This window comes from Oryctolagus cuniculus, chromosome 19, assembly GCF_964237555.1.
Source record: "Oryctolagus cuniculus chromosome 19, mOryCun1.1, whole genome shotgun sequence".
Lineage (NCBI taxonomy): Eukaryota > Metazoa > Chordata > Mammalia > Lagomorpha > Leporidae > Oryctolagus > Oryctolagus cuniculus.
In genome coordinates this window covers 10,148,801-10,169,185 of record NC_091450.1, presented here as the reverse complement: position 1 = coordinate 10,169,185, position 20,385 = coordinate 10,148,801, and the positions used below count along the sequence as shown (strand labels likewise).

The 20,385-nt window shown below is 39.8% G+C and overlaps 1 long non-coding RNA gene and 1 pseudogene across 1 annotated transcript in view; one reads left to right on the top strand and one right to left on the bottom strand.

Annotated features, from left to right (window-relative positions):
* Positions 1–20,385, bottom strand: part of ORYCUNV1R-PS1575 (vomeronasal 1 receptor oryCunV1R-ps1575 pseudogene) — a 1,374,299-nt pseudogene that overhangs the window by 555,512 nt on the left and 798,402 nt on the right.
* LOC138846908 (uncharacterized) overlaps positions 1–20,385 on the top strand; it is an 86,580-nt gene that overhangs the window by 9,032 nt on the left and 57,163 nt on the right. The gene's annotated exons all lie outside the window — the stretch shown is intronic.

Here is a 20,385-nt window from a genome sequence, read left to right as displayed (position 1 = left end):
AGCTCAATAAAATTGAAAACACTTGAATTCCAATGTGTGACACTCTTTTAACCCATCTTAGGCCTGACATTGCAAGCAGCTGATCCTTTTCAATGTGCATCTGTGTCCTTGAAGAAGACAAAAGAAGTACTAAGAGCCTGTCAGAATTCAGGGGGAAGTTCAGCTGATTAGAACACATTGCCTAGAATAAACATGCAAAGGATTGGGTGGAGGTCAGAGTAGGTCTTGGATGGAAAATCCAACTACCAGCCACCACTGAAGTGCAGGACAACCAGATGCTGTGTTGGAGGAGAGGAGACTGGTGCAGGAGACAGCCATGTCACCTTTATATGCCTGTCAAATGCAGGTGCCTGAGGCTTGAGTTAATAGACTGATCAATCCATTTTCCCCGTGAAACTAAATGGGGCAGGCGTTGTACAGTGTAGGACTAAGCTGCCACATTGAGTGCCTGGGATGGAGTCCTGCCAGCAGTTGATGGCTCAGGTCCTTGAGTCCCTGCCACCCATGAGGCAGATCTAAAGAGAAGGTTCCTGACTCGGCCTGGCCCATCTCTGAGGAGTGAGCCAGCAGATAGATTCTTTTTCTCTCTCTGTCCTGCCTTTCCAATAACTAAAAAATAACTTTAAAAATAAAACTCCAGTGACAAATAAGAAAACTTACAATGATGATTCCTTATACTGGAGTGCTATGATTTTTCTCCTAAACTTTGATGGTTTTCATTGGCCACATGATGTGTTTACCACTACAGGTGGGCTTTGTCTTTGAGCAGTTTGAGGAGTAGAACGTCAGCTGTTTCTGACAGCTCAGTGTATTTCTAAGTGTAACATGCTTTACCTATGCAAGACCTGTTCTTGTTAGAAACTCAGTCCAGCTTCTGTGTTGTTTGAGAAGACTTCCTGCTAACCAACCCATCCTTTGCCTCAGCCCAGATTGGCATGTGTCCTGCTAGTGTCATGTCACTCCAGATTGGTGTGGGTTCCTGCTAGTGTCATGTCATCCCAGATTGGCATGTGTGCTTGCTAGTGTCATGTCACTCCAGATTGGCATGTGTGCCTGCTAGTGTCATGTCACCCAGATTGGCGTGTGTGCCTGCTAGTGTAATGTCACCCAGATTGGTGTGTGTGCCTGCTAGTGTGTTTCTCCACTTGACGTTGGGCACTGGTTTCCTCCTCTGCTAATAGGCCAGTGAGAACCCCTGTCTCCTGAGGTGCTGCAACTTGAAATCTCCAAGGACAGTTTTTTGGCCCATAGTAGGTGCTGCAGTAGTGTTAGCTGGGAGTTGGATTGGCATGTATTTACTGGACCATAAACCACACACGGACATTGATTTTCTTCTGTTGTGTTTACTGCTGTCCTCAGTATCTAGAAGAGTGACTGACACATAGGTAGGGCTCAATAAATATTTAATTGTGTTAAAATTACTGGCACATATTTTTCTTTCCCTCTATGAGCGGTATGCTCCATGAGAATTTTTAATCCCTCATCTTGGTGGTAACATTGTAAATACTGAGATACTTGTGGGGTGGATAACCAAAGATGTGTACTTATCACATACTTGTGACTCAAATCATCACCTCCCCTCAGCCAGCAGGATTGGGAAGCCCCTGTGAAAACAGGTGTCCTGACCCAAGCACCCGTGAGGTCATTGCCAAGCTTACTGCTGGCATTCATGCTTTCTCCATCTGCTTTCTCAAGCAGCAAAGCTGTGCCAAGCACCATGGTCACTACTGAGAACCAGACTGAAGAAAAAACAAGTGGCCTGAGCCTCTCCAGACTTGATAGCTTGGGGATGCCCAAGCCAGTGTTGGAGGATCTCCAGCCTCCCTCCACCATGGCCCACCCTGGGGCACCGATTGTCTCTCTTGACCTTGTCCCAAAGGGCCCTTCCTTTGCCACTTCAGTTCTTGGGAGTTTCAACCTGGGAAGAGAGGAGAGAGAGGTCAGTGCATAGGAAGGTGGAGTTGGAGAAGAGTGTTGCAGGCAGTCTGTGAGATGTCTCTGGAAAGTGGGATACATGGGAGAAGTAGATGAGGGAGAAAAATTACATACATTCTTAGAAATTTTAACTTCTCTTGCTGGTACTTAACCTGGGAAATGTAAGTAAAGAACTTGGACTATTTTCAAATTATCTGAGGGGTTTTGAGCAATCTTTACCAGATAAGAAGGGCTGGGATTGTAACAGAGTAGAATGGCCCATCTCAGGATGCAGTTGAGGGGCATTCTGTAGAATCACTTGCTGTATGAAGCTAGTGTACTTTTAGCAGGTTCCTGGAACTACTTAGGGCCATTTCTAAACAGATTCAACCTAGCACTTGGGCTGACCTTTCCTGTAAATCCATTGCTTGATTTCTATCCTGGGACATGCCTTTTAACAACAATACCCAGGCAGGCAAGAACACTTAACCGAACAGTACAGCGTGCTCCACAGCCTTCACAGTGTGTCTCTGTCAACAGCTGTTTAAAACCCACTGACTAATCAAGTACAGTTATGAGAACATACACCGCACAGATATACTATAGAACAGAGGTCACAGGGAGAAGATGGTGCCACCCATGCTGCATTTACTGCTGGATGGAGGGGGGCAGATGCTGCCTCTGTGCACCTGGGTCTTGGGGTTTAGGGAAAGGACTGTGGGACCAGGCTGTTTGTATGCCCCATTGCAAATAGACTTATAAGCCTTATAGGACTGAAAGGTTTTGAGTTATTAAAGCTGACTAATATTTTAGGAGCATGGGTTCTGAGTTAAAAATTACTAAGTGACTAACGAGGCAAATTAAGGCGCAGGCTCTTTACAACTAAGAGCTGGAGTCCCAACTAAGTCTCTTCCTGTAGCTATTGAGTTCTCTGAAGCTGATGTCCATGACTCATGCACCTGTCACCACAGACAAGGCCCATGGTTGCTTCCACTTATGTAACAATAGCATTTGTGATGTACTCAGGTCTCTTTTTCCTCTTCAATGTGTAAGACTAAGTTTTTTTTTTTTTTTTTAAATCTTGTCCCTCTTTTAGTCTCTACTCAGTCCTGCACAGGTTCCCATTTCCTATTGAAGAGTTTTATATATATATACATATATATATATATATATACACACATATACATAATAATATATATATGCATATATATGTATATTTAAATTAAGTGATAGAGGCAGAGAGAGAGCTCACATATGCTAGCTCACTCTCTAAATGTCGGAATCTCAATCCAGGCCTCCTGCATGGATGGCAGGCACCCAGTTACTGCCATTGGTGCTGGCTCCCATGGTGTGCCTTGGCAGCAAGCTGGAGTCAGGAGCCAGAGCTCAAAATTGAGTCTAGGCATTGCTTCTTGGCCTTTTGTCTAAGATCAAGTGTAGAACTGAGCCCAGGTACTCTTGACATGGGACACAGTTTAATTGGTAGCTTGTATTAAAGCTAAACAAATTTGATGCATTACATAAATTATGCAAATTTAGGAACACAGTGCTTGTCCCCACCCTACCCTCCCTGTCCAGGGAACAACCTGTCCAATGCACTTGCTTGTCTGACTCTAGGCAGCAGCCATGGGGACTGATCAGCCCAAGGATGCTGGTCAGGTATCTGCCATTCAGTACCCCTGATCACAGACAGATTGGCAGAGCACTGGCACCATGCAGGAGTGGCTGGGTATCATCCCGGAAGACTAGAGAGCTCCACACTTCCCTAAGCTTCTGATCAGCTGGATTAGGAGTGACAACGTCTTTGGAGCACACAGGATTGCAGTGAGCACAGGGCAGCAGTGCCAGACCTGGGGTAAGGCCACTGCCCCCAATTCTTTATGGCAGCATGGCCACTCCTGCTGAAGTTGTGTTTCCTGGGAAGAAGGGGGTGGGTGATAGGTGGGTGACACTTGTGCAGTAGGCTTTGGGACAAAGTAGACGATGTCCATGGCAGTGGCTTCATTGTCAGCTGGCAGTGGCAGTGGCATTGGCAGCAGCGGTACCATAGGCTTGGAGAACACAGGAACGATTGGATGCGTTTATCCTCATGGGACAGAGAGATGCCCCAGACCTACTTTCATTGAGCCGGGATCCTGGGGCTTCATAGCAGCATTCTCCCTTCAAATCCACAGTTTTGGAGGCAGCGGGGGTGGGCAGTGGCTCAGCTGTGGGTAAGCCAAGAAGCGGGTGTCTGCTTCCACTCCCCTCTCCCGGAGGACACGGATGTGAAACTGTACCCAGAGTTGATGCTAAGGTCAGCTGCCTGGTAATCATCCAGTTCAGGAGACTGCACCCCTTCCTTCTCAATCCCAGCTGGGCCTTCCTCCTGGACAGGAGCAACTGGTGAGCAGATGTGGCTGACTCAGTATTGGCATTTTTGTGTCCTTGGTGATTTCTTTCTCAATGTATGGCAATTTTCGTTGTATTGCACTTTGACTTCTTTGCTTAAATGGATTCCTAAACATTTGATTTTGGTGGTTATTGTCAGTGGGATTTTTGTTGATTACTGTGTCAGTGAATTCATAATTAATGTATAAAAAAACTGCTGCATAAACAGTATGTTTATTTGTAACCTGTAACTTTAATTAGTTATTTCAAAAGTTCAAGCAGTGTTTTTGATGGGTGTTTTAGTTTTTCCTGGTACAATATCCTATAACTTGCAAGCATTTGTAATTTGACATTCTCTTTTCTAATCTTGGTGGGCTTTCTTTCTTTTCCCTAATTGCTCTTCTGAAAATTTACAGTATTGTGTCCAGTAAGACTGGTAAAAGGGGACATCCTGTGTTGTTACATGTGTGACAAAAATGCTTTTACCTTTTCTCCATTCAGCATGACATCGGCTATTGTTTTGTCATACATAGCTTTCATGATGTTGATGCATGTTCCTTCTATATCTGTTTTTTGGAGGTTTTTTTTTTTATCATGAAAGAATGTTGAATCTTTTCATTAGAGTTGTTTGTACCTAATGAGATGATAATGTATTTTTTTAAAAAGATTTATTTCATTTATTTGCAAGAGTTAGAATGATAGAAACAGAGTGAGAGAGCGAGAGAGTGAGAAATTGAGAGAGAGAGAGAGAGAGAAAGAGACAGAGAGGTCTCCCATTTGCTAGTACACTCCCCAGATGACCTAATGCCCAAACTGAGCCAATATGAAGTCAGGACCTTGGACATTTTTCTGGGTCTCCCATGTGGTTGCACCCAACAGTGGAAATACTGTTTCTAGTTTTTAAAGTCTAGTGGAAAGTCTGTTTCTAGTTTTTAAAGAAAACTCCACACAGTTTTCTATGGCGGCATCACTAATTTACTTATAATTTATAATTTATATAATATATATAAATATATATATAATAAAATTATATATTATATATTATATATTATATATATTATATATATTATATAATATATAATATATATTAATATATATATATCATATATTTTAATATTATATTATATAATATATATATTATATATATATATTATAATATATATTATAATATATATAATATATATAGAGAATATATATATAGAATATATATATAGAATATATATATAGAATATATATATTAATATATAATAATATATATTTTAATATTATATATTAATATATATAATATATATATTATATAATATATAATATATATATTATATATAATATATATTATATATATTATATATTATATATAAATTATATAATATATAATTTATAATTTATAATTTAGTCTTATAATTGCCAACAGTGCATAAGTGTTCCCCTTGTCCACAACCTCATTAGCATTTGTTATTCTCTGTGCTTTCTATTTTAGCCATTAGGGGTGAGGTGATGGCTCATCCTGGTTTTGATTTACATTGATGGCTAGTGATGTTGATCATTTTCATATATGTTGACAATTTGTATTTCTTCCTTTGACAACTAGTGAAGTCATTTTTTTCCATTTCTCAATTGGATTGGTTGGTCTTTCTGTTGTTGAGTTTTTTAAGTTGCTGATATATTCAGGATATTAGTTGGATATTTGTCAGATAAGTGGTTTGCAAACATTTTTCCCACTCTATTGGATGTCTCTTCATTCTAGTGATTGTTTCCTTTTGCATTCCTTTACGTTTAACAAAGGAAGACTAGAAGAGCTAGATTCCCATACTTTCCTTCACTTAGCTTGCTAAGTCTCTGCAAAATTTCAGTTAGGCTTTGAGAAAATAAATTTTTATGAGGGAAGGTCTTCTTAGCAAGAATGGAATACCAGGTTTATTTCAGAGTGACTAGTTTTCCCCTCCCTCATTCCAGAATCAAGAGGGACTTTTTCTCCAATATTCACTATGAGAACATGTTAGAACCCCAAAAGATAAAAATTCACACCAAAGTGGCACCCCACCCATGTCCACACCGAGTGTTTAGGAGTTTATCAATTACAGGGTGCATTTTACTACACTGAATTACTGGTTCCCACTGAGAATTCTGTTTGTCGGCACGGTGGGATGATGGTATTCTTCAACAGGAAGCACTGGAAGCAAGTTTCAGTCATCATGTCCACTTTATTAATGACCAAACACACATTTTAAAGGGCAGGAAGAGGGGGCATAGCTAATTCAGGGCTATCCTGATTCTATAGGATAGAGCTGATATTGGCTCCACTGTGCTTTTCCAATCAGCTTGAAGGTCACTTAGCTAGGGTAGCTTTCCAGGTGGGCCTGGGCCACACCTGGGAACAGTTTACCTGATTGGCCCTTCAACAGAAGGCAGGGGTGGAGGAAATGTGCCTGGGGCTCCTGTCAGCTGCCAGCAGTCAGGATAAACCCCTGCGTGGTCAGTCTCCCAGCCAGGTACAGGAACACCTATGCTACAGAGAAGAAAATATTTAATCTTAAAAGTATTGGAAGATAAACATATTTTTCAGTTGAAGAGGATACAGCATTTAACAAAAGTGGCATGAACCTGATGTTTAAGCAAATATTCCAAAAATGAATGAAGAAAAGTTGCATGAAGAGTGACATTTCCCACAGGCAGTAAGAATAAACTTTAATTGGAAAATTTATCAAAAAGTCAAAAACAGTTTTCCAGAAATTGATGATCATGTAAGTATATTTTGTGGCAGAAGATTCTTAGGATGATGAGAAGAAAACACTAATGAAGGAAAAGAAACACAACATTAGAAAGTAGGCCTTGCATGAGGCTCAGGATATCTAAGGAAAAATTGTAGAGAAAATATATAATAGCCAGCCCATGTACTGGAACAAACATTGAGTAGCAAAGGGTTGAAGAAGTTTTTCAAAGGGGGAGACAGGGCGTGGGAGCATCCATTCTAAGAGCATGCCACTGGATAGCTATGCACTCCCACTTTTATTTAGAGGATACTAACCAGTCGACAAACCAGCAGGCCTGTAGGCAAGGTTATACATCAACTTAAGGATTTGGGAAAAGTTCGGTCTGGTGGTCTAACATAGGGATTAGAGCTGTGTTGCAAATCTTCAGAGACAAGACCATTTAGGTGTTCCTGCAAATATACAGATTCCCCAGAATATTCTAGGTACCAATTAATGTCCTTTAGCCCCCTGCTGCTCCTGCTGCTGCATTCCTTTGGGGCATGTGTGCCCTTCCCAGCCTGTTTTGGCATGAGCAGAAACTGCTGCCATGCCTCTATTTTCAGAGGGATTTATGCAGCATATATACATCCCCCCTTTTATTTTATGCATATATTTTAAGTTTAGAACACTAGATCAGATATGCATGAGATGAAACTTGGACTAGACAAACACAGGATGAGGATCATAATAACAAGTACCACAAAGAGCAACAGCCAGTGCAGCCAGGATCCCAATTGACACCATTCAGGTTTAAAATTTAAATGAGAAATTTCATTTTTGATATATCAATTTCCTCTTGAATTAAATTAGAATTATTTAACAAGTTGAAACAATCTAGAAATTGTTGATAGCCAGTGCTAAGTTTAAGTAGTAAATAATCGATAGCAGCACAATTTGTAAAACACCTTCACGAATTTGACTTTGAATTAATAAAAGATAAGGCAGCAGTGATGGCATTAGCAGTTTTTTTCTTAAGTACAGGTAAGCTCCTCTAGGAAAATGGGCAAGAACAATTCCAAAAACAGGAAAACAACACAGGGTTTTCTATAGGTGTCTTAACCTCAGGAGTAATAGTCATTAAGCAATAAGAGTCAAAAGAGAGGGGAAAACATAACATGATGATTCACAAGACCAAAGTAGAACTGTATGTAAGTTGAGCAAAAATAGTAGTAAGTGAAGTCTCAGGAGTCTCTACTGTGTTTATGATCCAGGCGTTGTTGTGCAGAAGCAATCAGCAATCAGTGACTTCATATCTCCCCAGGTGGTCGATTCATCTTGGGGGACTTGCAATGAAGTGGCTTTGCTTTCTGATTCTTCCAAGGAGGGTGAAAGAGTGGCACTGGTTCTTTGTCTTCTTGTTTAGCAGTAAAGCAGAAATTGGATGCTGTGACTGCTGGTGGCAACTCATGGTGTTATGCAGGAAAGACACAGTGGGCTGGAATCCACACAAGACCTGTAAGAGGAACAGAAACAAACCCTCTTCCCCACGTGATGAGTGGTTTAGGGCTTTTTCAATTAAGTTAGGGCTCTCCTTGTAATAACTAACAGCTGTGGTTCTTCATGAGCTGGATGGAAATGCTTTTGTGCTGGGGTTTCACAGTCTAGAGAGGTAGAATTCAATTTTGAAAAATAAATTAAATAATTAAGAGTAAATAAGAATTGCCATTGTCTGATTAATCTCCCCAGGGGTGTGAGCCCCTTTTCTTTCATTTCATTTTGAAGAAGGATTTTAAGCCTGTGATAGGCTTATTCAAAAATGGCTTAACCTGTAGGATTTTGGTGAATGTTGTGAGTAAGTTTACTCAGAGTGGAAGACAGTGGGACCCCTCTAAGGGGACCTGTTACACTGGTACATACTTACGCCTTCCCTCCATCAACCACTAACCCCTTTGTGGGAATGAAATGATGTCATAAAGCAGCTGTCAAACACTAGGCTACTTCCCTTAACATCATACAGAGTTCTGGAATACATTGACTCAGCCACAGCCTTGCACATTTTCCCATGAATGTATAATCTTTCCCTTATGTTGGACAGTGAATCATGCAGTTTACAATGCCTACCAGTTTAGCAAAGGGTCACTTATTCAGCCACTCCTCGATTCTACTGTGAAACAGGTCTTTGTATGTGCAACTCTGTTAAGATCTAGCAATAACTTCAGGGCAGAAGCTGGCTCTCTCCTTTATAACTTCCTTTCCTGCTGAGGCCTTAACTCCCCTACCTCCCAGCTTCCCTCCCAGATACAAGTGGACAGTAAGATGGGTACTGATGGCTGGGTAATAACCAGTCAGAACTAGGTCATTCACTCATCGTGTAGAAAGAACTTGCCTTCTGATCTTATATCCTCTATTGGTGAAGGGTCTCGTTTAGGAAAAAAGGTGTTAAACAACTCTGGTTTTTAATTTTTTTTGTATTTATTATTATGCGAAATAAAAGTTGGGAATTCCAAAAAAAATGCAGAAGAGGTATAGGTGGGCCCATTATCTGTCTTTAATTCTGTAAGTTGTCCATTTTTTTTCCTTTGGAGAAATAAGTTTGTCCAATTTTTCCTTTGGAGAAATAGTTTCTTTATAGCAAAGATAAACGAAAAATTCTATATATATATTATTTTTGCCACGTTACAAATTTAAACACAGGTAACAAATCTTACATTATGGTTAGTGCTTTACTTACTTGCAAAAGTAAAATCAATGTAAATGATTTATACCATCCTCCTTCTCCAAAATGTATTTTTATAAACATATATCCAGACCTAATTCATTAAAAAAATTGGACACAACAACATAGTGAGTAGATTCTTAAGCGTGGTTGCCCAAATGTAACCTGAATGGCTATCAATGACAACATTTAAATAACAAAAGGATTTATTAAAGGACTGTGAGTTACATCCATTTGCAAAAGCTCCTTGGCATGACAGCCTCAAGGGTTGACAGCAGCAAAAGGAAAATAATGAGTGGTTTGAGCACATTGGGAAAAGCTAGATATAATAGCAGGAGCATCAGGAAGAGGAATTTTAAACTGTTTAAGGAGAGATTTAGCTATTGATGAAAAAATTCATGACTCTGAAGATCAGTAAATAGGGTACCAATATGTAAAGCTCATGTGCATGTCTGTTGCCTTCTGAAAGAAACCTGGTAAATAGGTGTGACTGTGAAAATGAGCAACATACAAAGGAAGTTGTCATTGGCATAGAAGAGTCTGTAAAGTAAAAAAAAAAGTAAATTAAGATCAATGACAGAGGAGAAATTATAATTACCATGGTACTTTGTATCACATGGAAGAAGATTTATTAGAGTCAAAGACCTCCAGCCTGAATGGCATGGAAGGGGCTATAAGAGAAGCAAAACCCAAAAGACTCTATGGCACTGGGATTCTTTTTAAGTACAGTTTCTTAACTATAATTTTAAAGGAAAAAACTTGACAATCAGTTTGGCATTCAGTTACCAGGCAGGGACAAAAGCCATCCAAAGACCTGATATACACTTATCTGACTTTCTCATGATAAAGCAAAAAACCATCACACGTGTGGGACACCTAATTTGCTTTCATAATAAACTGTGAGCTCAGTTGTTCACCATTCGCTTGCTAGTCTCATAGTAAGTTTGTGAGATTCCAAAGACTGGGCAGCCAGGCACTTATGACTTTGTTAAGGATAACTTTTTGGGGAAAGGAATCATTTTACACCCCAAATTCCACTATCTATTAATCCATCTGACTCCTCATAGCAAGATTAATTTGAGCATGCAACAAATGAAACAGTAAATTAGTAACATGTTGAGAATTGCCAATAAGATTAAAAGATTAATCTTTAAACCATTGAAAGGCCAAAATATCTGTTGCCAGTTCACTCCATTGAGCTGTGTGGGTGTATAGGTGTAGGTGTAGGGGTGTGTGTGTGTGTGTGTGTGTGGCAAGGTACACTTTTTTATCCAAAGAGAATTTTGTTGTTAAGTAATCACTCCTCTTGTAGAAGATCCATCTGAAAAAATAGTAAGAGCTTGTGCTATCAGCATGTTTATAATCACAGAATGGAAGGAAAATGGCAATATTGTAAGAAGAGCTCTTAGGAAAATTATAAGAGAGATCTCTTACATAATCAATAAAGGCAATTTGATAAGTAAGTTGATATTGTTCAGGTTCCTGTTCAGAAAAAGGCAAGTAAATATTTATCAAATCAAGCCCAATTAAGGTAAGAGACCAATGAAGTCCTTTAGCAATTAAATCTGCAACAGCCTGTGAGTAAGGACAGATATGAAAGGAAGAGGTATCAGGTAAACTAAGCCATTCAACAATGTAAATATTTTCAGAAACCTTACAAGCAATACTCCAGTGGGGTTAATAAGGCTGGGAACAACAGCTAGCTGTAAAGGGACTTTATGGGGAGTGTAATTAACAAAAACTCTGCCATAAGGTAAGATTAATATCTTTTAGAGATTGTTGAATTCGAGGTGAAATTTTAATGTTAGCTGTCAGATGTATTTTTCCCATCAAGGCTTCAAAAATCAATTGCAACTGCTGGGTAGTTAACCTAAAAGAGGTGAAAATGTAATATGCCCCACCCCCAAAGGCCCCACATTGGACACCATTGATAAACTTATGGGGTGATTAATAAGCTGTGTGGGTTCTTGCCTAATATTCAGAGAATTCTGAATACTGGCATAAACAAACAAGGCAGAATGATACATTTTAAGCTTTTATTCAGTGAGAAAGAGAAATAAATCTGGATTCATACTGAGCATCAGGAGCCAGCCACCTGGAGGAGCATGTATGCTAGAAAGCATGAGGTGGGTGGCCTGAAGGCCACACTCCCTGGAAGTGCAGTTCCAACTGGGAGAAAGTATGGTTAATCAAAGTTACCAAAGGCTAAAAGTAATTCTAATTGGTTGATGGTAATAAAAAAACAGCTAAAGATTCTAAAAATTTATTACTAAAATTATTTCATTCTTCCATCTTGTATGTTGTGTTATGGGTATGTACATATTGTATCTCTATATAGGGAATTTAAGAGCTCTGTCTTAATTGACTTATAAATGAAAGATTGCTCATAAACTGCTAAATTAATCAGATACATTTGATTAATGTGACCTAAATCTCTTTGTCAGACTTTTAAATCTATTGGTAGAAAGAAACTAAAAATGCTTCCTATATGTGTGATTAAGTTTGCTGGTTAAACAAGCTACACTGTGTTAGATATTTACAAAATATTCCCAAATACATGTATTCTTAAAATTTATAGAAGGCATTGGACCTTCTAGTAAATATTTTCATAAGTTGATATTTAATGACTAAAACTGCTATTCCTTCATTCCTCTATTCTCTTTAAGATGGGAAACTGACTGTACTGAAGGACTCTCCAAGATGCACAATTTGATTTTTAGATCTGATAAAAGGGATGGCTAATATTTTTCTGTAATTGCATAGCTAAAATGAGAGCTTAAATTATAATTACAATCTAAAATTACTTTGCCATTGGCACAGTAAACAGGCAATATCTCCCTTTCAGACCAAACACAGGGAGAGAAATGTATAAAGTGAAGACATAGCTTTCCTCATGGGTATTGTCTACCTCAAAATCAACTACTATCAGAACATGGCTGTGACTACAGACTTCTATCTTAGGCCTCCACAGATTAGTGATGGGACTTGAGCACCCCCTTGACTTGCATCTCCTGGTCTGCTTTAAACAAACAAACAAACAGGAGGCTGGGCCGGTGCCGTGGCTCACTTGATTAATCCTCCGCCTGCAGCACGGGCATCCCATATGGGCGCCAGGTTCTAGTGCCATTGCTCCTCTTTCAGTCCAGCTCTCTGCTGTGGCCTGGAAAAGCAGTGGAGAATGGCCCAAGTGCTTGGGCCCTGCACCCGCATGGGAGACCAGGAGGAAGCACTTGGCTCCTGGCTTCAGATCGGCATAGCTCCGGCTGTAGCGGCCATTTGTGGGGTGAACCAATGGAAGGAAGACCTTTCTCTCTGTCTCTCTCACTTTCTAACTCTATCTGTCAAATAAATAAATTAAATAAAACAGGTGGAAAAGAAAGCTGAGCATCAGAAGCCATGTAATGATCAGTAGCAGGTCTGTTAAAGGCTGTTCTGTACAGTGATCTGCCCTCAAAGAGACCTAACAGGCTAGTCAGTTGCAGTGGCTTTCAATATGGAAAGCCAGGGCTTCAGCAGAAGTCAGCTTGTGAAAAGCCCTGGCAGCTCTGCCAGTCAGGAGTTGGATCACTAGAAATGGAACTGCCCTGGAGTTGAAGGATGCCCAGGTCAGAGCCACAGATCTTGCTGGCTCTAAGCTGAAAAGCCCTTCACTAAGCCCAGCTTCCAAAGTAACCACCACTGCTGAGGGGATGGCCAAGTATGGTCAGTGACATTTTAAGCAGAACTGCAATTTCCTGTCAGAGATGCCACCTTCCTTCACCTGGCTGGTTCTCTGCCCAGGCCAGCTAGGTAATGGAAGTTAACAGGGTGCCTTCCCCAAGAGGTTCACATCTCTGTTAAGATGTACCCCATGTGAAGCGATAGATAAGTCTGGGCCTCATAACTGGCAAGACCTGAAAGCCCACCTGATTATTATCAGTCCCCTTCTGTCAGTTTCTAACTGCCTCTCAATCAGAAAACTTAGTAGTGGTTTAGACAGCAGCTCTCTTAGGTTCTCCAATAATGACTGTCTTTTGTTCTAGACCATATCTAGCCCACCTGGGGCCTCTTTCCTTTGTAATTATAGCCTATACTCTAACATCAATGACTCTCCTCCCCAACATGTGTGTATTGATGGTCCTCTCCCCCACATAATGTTGTATGATGGTTCAGAATTTCTCTACAGACAAACCCCTCTACCCACAAAAGATGAGTGGCCTTTCTCCCAGTCTTGGTTGAGATCAGTTTTAAATTATGCCCATCAAACGGTCTTCATAAGGGCCCAGAGACCCCCCTCATTTCCTTTCCTCTTTGAAATCTCATTGTTGGTTAATGCCACTACTACGATCATTGGTTGCTATTCTCACCATGTCTTTTATACTTCTGCGTCTGTTTAACTGTTTACAAGAGTTGATAATGGAAGAAACCAAGGCCTTCACCAGCCAGGCAGTCAACCAAATGCTTCTACAGGGATATATATTGGCTCCCCACCCAGGAGACAGTGGCTTGAGATATCACCCCATGCCAGCAGAGAGTACCTCATTGCCCCATGGCAGTAGGAAGTAGCTCTAAAGACAGATTATTGTCCCTCTACCCTCCTGGACTTTTGAGGCCAATGTAATCCCATACAACTCTTGCTTTATAAAAAACAAAAGGGGGTGAATGTTAGTAAAATGCTGCAGTCCTATCTATGGCATGATCTACACCCTGGACACCATGCTAGGCTCTAGCCCCCACTGCCATGGCTGGAAGCCAGGTGACCCATGGCCCAACCTCTGGTGTCAGCTCCACCCTCACCCTAATGGGATTCGCTGCCCCTACTTTCCTGCCTGCTCCCCAGCAAAGGTTTAAGAGGACCTTTTCCTGAACACATGGCACTCTATCCCTCTCACTCTCTGTCTCTTGATCTCTCTCTCTCTCTCACTCGCTCAATCACTCTCTTTCTTGATCTCTCCATTATGCTCTCCTTCTCCCTCTTTTTCCTTCTTTGCCTCTTCCCTCTGTTCTGTTGGGATTCCCCGAATAAACCTTTATCCTTTAATAACACAGGTCCAGTTAAGTGCTGTTCAAATCACTGCATCTCTAAGCTAATTTCACTTTTTGCTTATTTTTCCCCCTTTCTTTTTTGTTTTCCTTTTCCCTCCTTTCATTTCTTTTAAAAGATTAATTATCTCTAAAGAAGAACCCAAGAATAATACATCTTTTGTTAGCATTCAGACATAATTATAACTTGTGAGATATAAAGATATCCTCCACCTAATACACTAAAAGGAAGTAAATCTTTGAGAACAAGTTTTACTTTTAAATCTCATGATACAGCACTTTGGGGACAGAGTTCCTGCATGGGAAGTTAGTGCACAGTGCCTCTCAGTTATTTAACAAATGACACTCTTACATATGACGTCGGTGATAACCCAAGACTCTTGACATCAGCTACCTAGGCTATGGAAACCTTTTGGATCCACAAACTCAACAAAGCCATAAGCAAAGTGGAAGTTCTCTCCTCCCTGCAAAAAAAAAAAAGTATATCCTTCTTTGATGGCCACTTCTTTCTACTGGGGGTCTTTCTCACATAAGTCCTTCATTTGGAACATTTTTGCCAGTGTCTTGACTTTCCATACCTGAAATGCTCTCTTGGACTTTTCAGCCAGACAAGAATGCCTTAAGGGGATGATTCTGAAGTCAGAGTACTACATAAGGTGATTGCCATTCTGAAAGACTGCTGTATGGACTGCTTCCCATGTTGAAGAATTCACTCCTTTATAATTCTGTTTGTTATCATTACTACCAAACATTTAATCCTATTTATATGATCACTTTACCACTTAATAGTATCTATATGACCTCTATAACACTGAAGTTGCTATTTTTACCACCCAGATTAAAGGGATTTGGTGTCCCATGGGAAGTTTTTCAACTGTACACTTAGAGGTAAGTCCATAGGAATGCATGCAGAACTATACTGCTTTAGAGTTACAAACTTCATACATCCTTCAATTACAACTTTAGGATCACAGTAATTCTTCCCACCATGCCCACCCTCCCACCAACACTCTCACCCCCTTTCTCTTCCTTTTCTTATTCTTACTCTTATTTTTTTTACTAAGATCAGCTTTTATTTAACTCTATACACATGTGGTTAACTCTATGCTAAGTAAATAGTTCAATGATTAATATTAAAGAAAAAAGATAAGTAAAATACAAAGGAATAGTAAGAAAAACAAAAAACTGGCTTATTTCACTAAGTATAATGATTTACAGTTGTATCCATTTTGTTTCAAAGAGAGAATTTAATTTTTTATTACCACTGAGTTGTATTCCAGAGTGCATGTATAAAATTTCTTTATCCAGTCATCAGTTGATGAACATCTGGGTTGATTTCACATCTTAACTATTGTGAATATAGCTGCAGTAAACATTGGGATACAAGTAACCGTTTTATATGCTGATTTCAGGAGTGGGATTGCTGGGTCATATGATACATCTATTTTTAGCTTTCTGAGGTATCTCTGAACTGTCTTCCACAGTGGCTGTATTAGTTTACATTACCATCAACTGTGGATTAGGGTACCTTTTCCCCATATCCTCACTAGCATTTGTTGTTTTTGATCTCTGTATGACAGCCATTCTAACTGGAGTGAGGTGAAATCACATTGTGGTTTTTATTTGCACTTTCCCAATGGCTAAGGATCCTGAGCATTTTTTTTCATGTGTCTATTGGCCATTTGATTTTCCTCTCTTGCAAAATGCCTGGACAAGTGATACACCCATTTCTTAATTGGATTGTTTCCTTGTTGGTATTGTTGAGTTTTTAAAATTTCTTTATAGATTCTAGATATTAATTCTTTAACAATAGCAAAGTTTGCAATTTTGCTACTTGCTCTGTTTTTGGGATAAGAAACAACTGATCTCATTGACTCTAGAGTGAGAGAATGTGGACTGTATCTTCATATGTAGAACTTCTTGGATTTATAACATTGAACTCAACCCAACTCTATGTAAATTTTTAAAAGGGAAAACTCATGTCCCCAACTCCAGTAATGGATAAGGCAGTGTTTCATGTCCACAGAGTCAATAGTGAAGTGTGGACCCTTGACTCACATTGTAGACAAGAATGTGTCATAAAGGGTATCATGACCAGGGGGAACATATGTGCATCAACACAGGGGAAAATGGTCCCCTATTATGCCAGTGATGAGAACTCACCCTATCTCTGCTTAACCCTAAGCCTAGAGCCCTGTCTTCAGGATATAGAGACTGAGTAAGATCACCATGATACTGTACCTGTCATTCTCTGACTTCTGTTATGCTCAGGATCTCTGTTGACATACTCCTGAGCTTTGCATTTTTTAATTATTGTCAAAATTGACCAAATTTGGCCTGGAAATATTGGTTAACATTTCTTCATAGGTCTAGGTTTGTTGGTATCAAATCTGGGGCATGATCTTCCCTTAGAACTGTATGGAAGCACAGGCAGTCAAAGCCAAAATTAACATTTGAGATTGCATCAAATTGAGAAGTTTCTGTACTTCAAAAGAAACAGTCAGGAGAGTGAAGAGGCAACCAACAGAATGGGAAAATCTATTTGCAAACTATGCAACTGATAAAGGGTTGATAACCAGAATCTACAATGAGATCAAGAAACTCCACAACATCAAAACAAACAACTTAAGAGATGGGCCAAGGACCTCAATAGACATTTTTCAAAAGAGGAAATCCAAAGGGCCAACAGACACATGAAAAAAATGTTCAAGATCACTAGCAATCAGGGAAATGCAAATCAAAACCACAATGAGGTTTCACCTTACCCTGGTTAGAATGGCTCACATTCAGAAATCTACCAACAATAGATGCTGGATAGGATGTGGGGAAAAAGGGACACTAACCCACTGTTGGTGGGAATGCAAACTGGTTAAGCCACTATGGAAGTCAGTCTGGAGATTCCTCAGAAACCTGAATATAACCCTACCATTCAACCTAGCCATCCCACTCCTTGGAATTTACCCAAAGGGAATTAAATTGGCAAACAAAAAAGCTGTCTGCACCTTAATGTTTATTGCCGTTCAATTCACAATAGCTAAGACCTGGAACCAACCCAAATGCCCATCATCAGTAGACTGGATAAAAAAATTATGGGACATGTACTCCATAGAATACTATACAGCAGTAAGAAACAATGAAATCCAGTCATTTGCAACAAGATGGAGGAGTCTGGAAAACATCATGCTGAGTGAACTAAGCCAGTCCCAAAGGGACAAATATCATATGTTCTCCCTGATCAGTGACAACTAACCGAGCACCAAAAAGGAAACCTGTTAAAGTGTAATGAATATGAGAAACGGTTACTTGATCAGCCCTTGCCCTGACTGTTGATGAACAGATTAATACGTTATCCCTCTTAGTATTTTTTCTGTTTGTTCTACTTAATACTTTTGGTTGAATACTGTAATCAATACACAGTTATTCTTAAGTGTTGAAACTTAACTTAAAAGTGATTGCTGGTAAATATAAGAGTGGGAATAAGAGAGGGAAAAGATGTGAAATTTAGGACATGCTCAAGCTGACTTGGCCCAAACGGTAGAGTTAGAAACATACCAGGGGACTCCAATTCAATCCCATCAAGGTGGCATGTACCAATGCCATCTCACTAGTCCAAGTGATCAAATTTCTGTTCACAACTGATCATGATGATAGGACTAAGAGCCAAGGGGATCACATAAACAAGACTAGTGTCTGCAAATATTAACTGATAGAATAAAAAAGGGAGGGAGTGACCCAACATGGGAGGCGAGATGCACAGCAGACTCATGGAGTGGCAGATGTCCTGAACAACACTCTGGCCTCAGAATCAGCCCTTAATGCATGTGGATCTGGCTGAAAAGCCCATGAGAGTATTTTAGGCATGAAAATCCAAGACACTCTGGCAAAAAAAAATGACCTAGATGAAAGATCTCCGCAAGTGAGATCCCAGTGGAGGGAACAGGTCATCAAGGAGGGAGGTGCCTTTCTCTGAAGGGAGGAGAGAACTTCCATTCTGACTACAACCTTGCCTGGATATGATCGGAGTCGGTGAACTCAGGGGGCTTCCATGGCCTTGGCGACTCCTGACAGGAGCCTAGGGTGATTGGTGATGCCATGAACAGGAGTGTCAGTTTGTTAAGTCAACAACAGGAGTTGCTGTGCACTTGCTCCTCATGTAGGGTCTCTGTCCTTAATGTGCTGTACAATATGATTTAATGCTATGACTAGTACTCAAACAGTGTTTTTCACTTTGTGTTTCTATGTAGGTGCAAACTGTTGAAATCTTTACTTGGTATATGCTAGACTGATCTTCTGTGTGTAAATGGAATTGAGAATGAATCTTGATGTGAATGGATGAGGAGAGGGAGCGGGAGAGGGGAGGGTTGTGGGTGGGGGGGAAGCCATTGTACTCCATAAGCTGTACTTTGGAAATTCATATTCATTAAATAAAAGTTAAAAAAAAGAACTGTCAGGAATATCTCACTTAGCATTTCCACACATGGTTCACACAGTTTCTCCTGAAGGGATAATATAGCTCCCTCGTCCCTATACGTGGGATACATCATGTGTATTTCAGGAACAGCTCAGGCTGTGGTTGAAGGCATGGTGAATCTGAATAGTCCTGGTAATTCTTCTGAAAGATTCTAATGGTTTCCATTTATCATGACAAGAAACAGCTCTTATCTGCTTAACTGGCAAATAATGGGTTTTGTTCCATCTGCCTCTGCCAAACTGATAAACGTGAAAGTCAAGCCCACTGACCTCTAGATAAGGGACCCCAACTGGCACTTCTGCATCAAACTGGATCCTTGTGACCCCAGAACATGGAGGGTGTAGTCATAGAGCTGATATCCCTAGTGATCATAAGATGAAATCTACCTGGAACCTGAAGTGCTGCCTCCCTATCAACCCACATCCACAGGATGGTACCAGTGCTGGTAGGTTTAAACCACTCATGCTGATCTGAACAACTCATGATCAGAGGTGATACTTTCCCTGATATTAGTTCTTCTACGTGTCTCTGTAATCCATAGTCTGCCAAGTCTGCCAAGTCTGCCAAGATCAACTAAAGACAAAGTGGTCAGCCACAACACTGAAACAAAGAAAGAACGAAAGAGAGAGAGAGAAGAAAGAGAGAGAGAGAGTCCATTGTTGTTCTGCTATTTTGTAAAGTAATTCTATGAAGTTCACTGTAATAAAGTAGTTTATAGGTCTCAATCGCATCCTATTGAGTGGAATTGCTGCTTATTATATTTCCTTACTGATTCTCTGCCTGCCATATCAGTTTTTTTAATATGGAAGTATTAGAGTTATTAACTACTGTAGTAAGTTCTTGTATTTTTTTCTTCCATTATTTCATTGTTTGGCAGTTATTTTACAAATCTATAAGTTTTTTCTTCAATTTTTAGCAAGGCAAAATGATTCTTCTCAAAGGACATACAAGTTTAATGTATGCATGATCAATTGATTTCCATCTCTCAAAATAGAAAACAATATTTTCCCTGTTTTTTTTCATTATTCTGCATTAAATATTTGTCTATCTTTTAGGAATTTCCATTCAATTAGTGGTAATATATGTTTGGTTCCAGCCAGTAAGTGAAATAAATAAGCATAGCCACTTTATGTTTGTGTAAGATTAATAATTTAACATTCTTAAAATTTATCCTTGGAGGAAAAATACCATGGAAGAGGAGT